Source organism: Theobroma cacao, chromosome 1, assembly GCF_000208745.1.
Source record: "Theobroma cacao cultivar B97-61/B2 chromosome 1, Criollo_cocoa_genome_V2, whole genome shotgun sequence".
In the NCBI taxonomy this organism is placed as follows: Eukaryota; Viridiplantae; Streptophyta; class Magnoliopsida; order Malvales; family Malvaceae; genus Theobroma; species Theobroma cacao.
The window spans coordinates 17,933,929-17,942,324 of record NC_030850.1 but is presented as its reverse complement, the minus strand read 5'-3'; positions in this window follow the sequence as shown (position 1 = coordinate 17,942,324).

Below are 8,396 nucleotides of genomic sequence, written 5' to 3'. Positions count from 1 at the left end.
ATCATAAAACAACTAAAAACAACCTAAATAGCATGAAATTCATCCAAGTTCATTATCCAATTCCTCTTGTTCTTGCCTTTGCCGGCCAAGAGAAATGAGATGGGAGAGTTTTAGTTGTGTTTATAAAGGAAAATATAATAATATTAAAGCTTGACACTTGTCACCATGTGATTGGTCCATGCATAAAACTTAATAATTAAGCATTTCTTCTCCAACACATAAAATCCCTCAATTATCCAAAGTATAAAATGAATTTAATGGGTTTGACAAGTGTCAAGGTTGTGTAAAATTCTAAAAATTCTAATTACGTCCTTGTGGACACGTGAAATGACCTTTTTGCCCTTATGTTCAAAAATTATCAAAATTAAAATTTTTCACTTCTCAAGCTCAAATTATCTTCCAAATAGTCAAACTTGATCAAAATTTCATCCACCATCCCAAATTTGCCCTTGGGTGGAAAAATGACCAGTTTACCCCTATGTTATGAAAATTCCAATTTAACTCCAAATCAATCCCCAAACTCCGAATCACCATATTAATTCATTGTAAGATTCAATAACTCTCAATTGCATCTTAAAATCTTTATTTGAACTAGTTTGAGGATTAAATCAACTTAGTTTTACCACTAGGTCCATTACCGACTTTTGACAATTTTTTTGAGGTATTCAAGTATGCAAGCATATTGTCAAATACATGAACGATATGACAAGTATATTATAGGGCTGGGCTTAATAGCACTACCCCCCTTAAAATAAAATTTTGACCTCAAAATTTCACTTACCAAACTTGGATAAAAGATGCGGGTTTTGGTTTCTCATCTGGTGCTTAACTTCCCATGTCATCTCCTCCATCCGAGCATTTTTTCGCAACACTTTAACCATTGGAATGTTCTTATTCCTCAACACTCAATCCTTTCGATCTAGAATATGTACAAGTTACGCCTTGAACTTCAAATTTTCTTGTAACTCAATCGAAGGTGTCTCGAGGATATGGGAGGGATCAGGTACATACTTCTTCAACATTGAGACGTGGAAGACATTGTGAATCCGATCCAACTCTGGGGGTAACTCTAGTCTATATGCCATTGGCCCAATCTTTTCAATAATACGAAAGGGTCCAATGTATCTCGGATTAAGCTTTCCTCGCCTTGCGAACCGGATCACACATTTCATTATCCAACAAGATACCACAATTTACTACAATAATATAATCAAATAAGACTTAATACCTCAAAGTATTCAAATCACTACCTTTCCAATGAGAGACCTTAAGAAAAACTCTATCATCAACTTCAAATTCCAAATTTTTCTCCGTCTATCCGAGTAACTTTTCTACCTATCTTGAGCTATCTTTAATCGCTCTTGAATAACCTTGATCTTGTCATTAGTCAGATCAATCAGTTCTACATTAAACAATTTTCTCTCACCCACTTCATCCCAGTAGAGTGGATTTCGACACTTTCTTCCATACAGAGCCTCATATGGTGCCATCCCAATGCTAGATTGAAAACTATTGTTATATGCGAACTCCACCAATGGCAAGTGTCTATCCCAACTCCCCGTAAAATCAATGACACAAGCCCGTAGCATATCCTCCAAAGTCTCAATGGTCCTTTCAGATTGACCATCTGTCTGTGGATGAAAAGTAATGCTAAATCTCAAATTAGTTTCGAGAGCCTCTTGGAATTTCGGACAAAATCGAGAAGCAAACAGGGGGTTTCGATCTGACACAATAGAAACTGGAACTCCATGTAATCTCACAACCTCATCTATATAAAGTTTAGCCAGTTTCTTAATGGAATACGTGTTATGGATAGCCAAGAAATGGGCAGACTTAGTCAATCTATCCACAATCACCCAAATAGTATCCTTCCCACTCTACGTCCGTGGCAAACCCAATACAAAGTCCATAGTCACTTGTTCCCACTTCCATTCTGGAATAGGTAAAGGCTGAAGAGTACTCGATGGTTTCTGATGTTCCACATTGATCTGTTGGCATGTGAGACATTTCGCTACAAACTCTACTACGTCTCGTTTCATACCCGACCACCAATAACTTTCCTTGATAGTCTTGTACATTTTGGTGCTTCCGAGATGTAAAGTATAGGCGAAAGAATGAGCTTCCCCCAAAATAGCTCGTCTCAACTGATCATCCTTAAGGACACAAACCCAGTCTCCAAACATCAAAATTCTATCATCATCGAGTCTGAACTCACTAGTTTCTCTATCTTGCAGCTTTTAAACTTTTAGTTTCAACTCATCATTAGACTTTTGTAATTCTCTGATTTGATTGAACATTGAAGGTCTCACAACGAAACTAGCAAGTAGCGTTCCATCCTCACCATATCTCAATTAGATCCCTAGAGATTTCATCTTAAGTAATATCAGAAAATAAGAACTCCGAAGTGTTGCTAATAAATATGAGGATTTACGACTTAAAGCATCTGCTACAACATTTGCCTTCCAAGGGTGATAATCAATCACTAAGTCATAATCCTTAATCAACTCTAACCATCGTCTCTGTCTCAAGTTAAGCTCTTTCTAAGTGAGCAAGTATTTCAAACTCTTATGGTCGGTAAAAATTCTACAACGCTCACCATATAAGTAATGCCTCTAAATTTTCAACGCAAAGACTACTACTACTAACTTTAAATCATGGGTAGAGTAATTCATCTCATGCTTCTTCAATTGTCGAGAAGCATACGCTATCACTTTCTCATCTTGCATTAACACGCACCCTAATCCCAATTTAGAGGCATCACTGTACACTACAAATTCTTTCCCATTAATAGGAAGTGTCAAAAAGGGAGCAGAGGTCAACCGATTCTTCAGCTCTTGAAATCGACTCTCATAGACATCATCCCACTCGAACTTAACTCCTTTACGAGTCAGAGGAGCAACTATCAACGAGAATCCCTGAACAAACCTCCTATAATAACCGGCTAAACCAAGGAAACTCTAAATCTTTGTTATCGTTTTCGATTGCTCCCACTATAAAATGGCCTCAATCTTCTTGGGATCGACATAAATTCCAACTCTAGACACCACATGTCCAAGAAAACCACTTCTTTTAACCAGAACTCACATTTAGGAAACTCGACATAGAGTTGTTTTTCGAGCAAAGTTTGCAGCACAATGCGCAAATGGGTAGCATGTTTGTCATCATTCTTCGAATAGACCAGAATGTCATCTATGAATACTACCACGAACTTATCAAAGTATGGATGGAACACCTTGTTCATAAGATCCATAAAAGCTGTCGGGGTATTAGTCAGACCAAACGGCATAACTAGAAACTCATAATGCCCATAACGTGTCCTGAAAGCAGTCTTGGGTACATCTTGCTCCTTAATCTTTAACTGATAATACCCAGACCTCAAATCAATCTTAGAAAACACCATGCACCTCGTAACTGGTCAAAAAGATCATTGATTAGTGGTAGAGGGTACTTATTCTTGATGGTCACTCAGTTCAGCTGACGGTAATCGATACATAACTGAAGAGTGCCAACCTTCTTCTTTATAAATAAGACTAAGGCTCCCCAAAGAGAAGTGCTAAGGCGAATAAAACCCTTATCTACCAAATCTTGCGATTGGACTTTTTGCTCCTTCAACTCCACTGGAGCCATTCGATACGGAGGAATGGAAATAGGTGTAGTACCCGGGGAGTAGATCAATAGGGAACTCGAGCTCTCGATCAGGAGGTAGTCTAGGTAACTCATCAGGAAATACATTAGAAAACTCACTTACTATTGGGACATCCTCTAACTTAGGTTCCCCCTTTGAAGTATCAATCACGTGTGCTAAATATGTTGGATACCCTTTCTGTACTAGTTTCAAAGCTTTGATGGCCGAGATTACACAGGACGGTAATACTCAACGTTCCACTGCAAATACAATCTCTGCTACCTCAGAATTTTGAGCTATAACTTTTTTTCAGAAACAATCCATGTTCGCTCGATGTGCAGTTAACCAGTCTATACCCAATATTAAATCAAAATCCTAGATCTTTAGAGGAATTAAATCACCTCTAAATTATTTCTCACCAACCATTACCCCATAATCTCTATAACAAGTGTTTCTAACTAGCTTCTCTCCTAAAGGGGTGTGAACTATAATTTTTTCCTCTAATGGTGACAGGTTTCTATCAGAAAATGATGCAAATGTCATGCTCACATAAGACCTGTCCAAGCCAGAATCTATTAAGACATATGCATCTTTATCAAATAAAAACATAGTACCTGTCACTGCTCCAGGTCAAACCCGTGCCTTATCCTCAGTCACAACAAAAACTCTTGTCGAAGAACGAGTCTGTGGTCTAGAGGGTGGATGTGCCAGGGCGTTACTCTCCACACCGGACCGTATGGCTACTCCTTGTCTTAGTGGTAACCCAAAAGAATCTTTCCTCTGCATATCAGTGCGAGCTAGTGGAGATGGAGCAGCTACAGTAGCTCATCCGAACTGTGGGCAAGTACTCTTAATATGACCCGGCTAACCATAATGAAAACATCGTACGGGCTCCCTACATAGCCCAAAATGATATTTCCCATAATTTTTGCATCTATCAGATCCTCCGAAACTCTTCCCAAGAATAGTCATCGCAGGTTTGCTGAATCTCAGAGGCCTCTGCTACGGTTGTGGAAATGGGGGTCGAGAAGATGCTATGGAAGCAAAGGCAGTACTCCCTGAAATAGATGAGTCTTTGCCTCTTTTTGCTGGCTAATTAGAAGATATATTAGAATTCTTCCTTTCTGCAAACTCAGCCCGCATTCTCTTATTTTCATTCGCGAGCTTCTCAGCCCTTAAAGCCATCTGTACCACCTCTTTATGCGGCTCCCTACCTGTCACTGTCATCCGATCTCGAATCTCATTCCGGAGCCCTTCCTTAAAATAACTAGCCTGATCTTGCTCAATTTTCACCAGATCCGACACATATAACATCAATTCGTTAAAATGAGCCTTGTACTCCTCTACTATTAAGTTCCCCTATTTCAAACTCAAAAATTCTCTCTTCTTTTCCTTTTGATGGAAATAAGTGTAATACTGACTATTAAATTCTCTTAGAAAATTTAACCAGGTCGGAGGAGTGGTAGAACGGGATTTCACTTAATTCCACCATGTGCGAGCCCTCTTCTCAAGTAATCTTATGGCCACCAACAATTTCATGTCATCATCCAACCTCATATCAGAAAGTGTCTCCAAAACCTGATTAATTCAGTCTTTAGCTGTGGTTGCATCTAGCTCACCTGTAAAAGAAATACAACCAAGCTACCTAGCCTCCTTAAGCTTCTTAGAAATAGGGACGTTTGGCACTAGTGGTGGAACAAGAGATGGGGGTGGTGGCAATGAAGGAGCAATTGGAGGAACTGTAAAAGAAGCTTTACCAGTCTGAGCCTGGCCAGCAATAGTAGCAAAAATGGCTGCCAATCCTGAGCTACCTCATGAGACATGGCAGGAATACCAGTAAATGGTGGAGGATGTGGAAGAGTCTCGGTCTGCTCAGTATCAAGTGTTACCCGAAAAGTGGACGCAACAGATTCCCCCTCTACAGGATTTGGCTGACGATGTTGAGAATGACTTTTTCCCCTCCCATCCGATCTGGTGAGAGGTGGATGTTCACGTCGATGAGGCATAATGATCTATAAGAAGAGACAGAACAAATTTAGACAACTTTAGGTTCGATATGCAATTGTATGCATTCAACTCAATTTAATCTAACTTAACTTGAGGCGACACTAACATTGTAATTTTTAAAACAACTTTAAAACCAAAAGCTCTGATACCAATCAAATTGACACGACCCGGTACTCTCCTCGAGCCCGTGACAACCCCCGCGATGTCCAAATAGACATTCATTACCCTTAATATAAGTTTTCGCACCTCCCTTGTGAGCAATAATTACTAAATATCATATTTTAAAAGATTATAAGCTATTTCCAAATCAAAACAATAATAAAACAATATTTTTTGTCCCACAAAGGCATTTTGGTCATTTTTTTCAAAAATTTTGAAACCTGCTGAAAATATAATATATAGGGGAAAATACACATTTCATAACTAAAAACAAGTTTTTTATGTCTAAAATATTCATTTAGGGTGAAATTGGAGCTAATAGAATAAAATAAAAATATTAAATAAAATATTTCATTTTCTTATAAAACAATATTTATAGAACTCTACGTAAATAATTTTTGTAGCGTAAAAGCAAAATAAATCCATACATATAGTAACAAAGATAACCAGAGTATGTAATTTACTTTACAATGGCGTGTGGGCCCCCGAATGACAAAAGGTAACAAAGGTTGTGGACCTACAATTTATGAGGAGGCGAGCCCAATAATAACCCTCGACGTAATCAGCTATTTACGAACTGTCCTAATCCTGGAATGAGTGGAAAGGAGGGTGGTGAGTTTATGTAAACTCAATGAGTAAACAAAAATCATCTAAAATATCTAAAGTCGAGTAAATTGAGACAACTTAAAATAGTTCATGATACTATGATTCATAACGTTTCAAACTCATTTTAACTAAATAAAATAATTTCATTTCACTCAAATTATCAACATGGCCTATGAATTTCTTAAAAATTTAGCTCGTGCCAAAACTCATTCTCGGGGATACCTTGGCAAGGGCATCCAACTGAGTCCGCCAAGACTGTTAAAGAAATGTTCATATACGCATAAAACACATTTTTACCTTTAAAAGCATCATCGTTCCTTGGCGTTGGCTGAATTGACCCTCACGTGGTGGTTTAGCGTGTAGTGAACTCTAAAGCTTTACCTCAGAAGATACCCTTCGCGTCTCTCATACTAAGGTAAAATATAACCGAGTTTACCGTGCCCATCTCTAATAAGATGGTCCACGAAAACCCTCCCACTGCTGTGACTAATCAATATCCCATCAAATCAATAAAAGTTTCAACAGCATGACATGGCAATTATATTACTACCCAGCCTGTTTAGGCAAAACAAACAGTTAATACAATTTCAACACAATTTTCAATTCAACCATTCATGCCAATATCACCATAAGCCATTCAATTTAAACCATAAATTTACAACACAATCAAACAGTCTCCAATTACTCAATTTCTAAAATCATCATTCAATTTCAAAATGATTTATAGAACTCATTTCATTTAATCACATTTTACATATAAAACATAAGGATTTACCATTTAAACTCATTTTTCTATAAAATCACAAAAACGAATAAAAACTACTTTAGATAATTAAGACGATAATAAGGTTACTCACAATATCGGGAGTCTAAGTACTCCTAGTCCCGATCTTCGGGTACACTCTCCGTACCCTTATCGAAAGTTTCACCACCTAAACTTAATGCACAATAAGCAATTACTATATTTGTACTAAACCGTTATAAAACTAATTTAGGCTCTATTTGAATGCATGAAATGGGATATGAAATGTTCGGATTATTATCTAAATATGGTGTTCTACGTAGCTTCAATTATGTATCGAAATAAAATGGTATTGGCCTAATTCGATCTATACACCGGTTAATTGGCCAATACATCCAATTCAACTCCAATTAACTTGATTCCACTTCCAACACTCCAAGTCATCAATTACAAGTTAAATAATATGTAATATCACAAAAATCCATCATCAATATCTTCCTTGTAAAATTTGGCCATTGAAGGTTTAGTGTATAACATGTAATTTTCATGCTTGATTTTTACACCTTACATCATAAAACAACTAAAAATACCTAAATAGCATGAAATTCATCAAAGTCCATTTTCCAATTCATCTTTTGAAAATTTCAGCCAAGTGTCGGTGAAGGGCATGAAATTTCTTGCTTGTTTTTCATGCTAAACATCACCAAACAACTAAAAACACTAAGATACCTCGAAATCTAACCAAATAAATCATCAAATCTTCTTTCCCTAAATTCGGTCAGCCATGAATCCTTCATGAGATCTTGAATTTTAACCATGGTAATTGAAAAAGATTGCATAGGAAAGGTAGATCACAAGCTAGAATTGATAAATTTTACCTTTACTTGCTTAATTCCTTGAAATCCAATGAATTTTCTCTTGATTTTCTTCTCTAGGGTTTGTTCTGTACTTTTTCCCTTTTGTTCTTGCCTTGGTTGGCCAAGAGAAATGAGATGGGAGAGTTTTAGTTGTGTTTATAAAGGAAAATATAATAATACTAAAGCTTGACACTTATCACCATGTGATTCGTCCATGCATAAAACTTAATAATTAAGCATTTCTTCTCCACCACATAAAATCCCTCAATTATCCAGAGTATAAAATGAATTTCATGGGTTTGACAAGTGTCAAGGTGGTGTAAAATTCCAAAAATTCTAATTACGTCCTTATGGACATGTGAAATGACGTTTTTACCCTTATGTTCAAAAAATTGTCAAA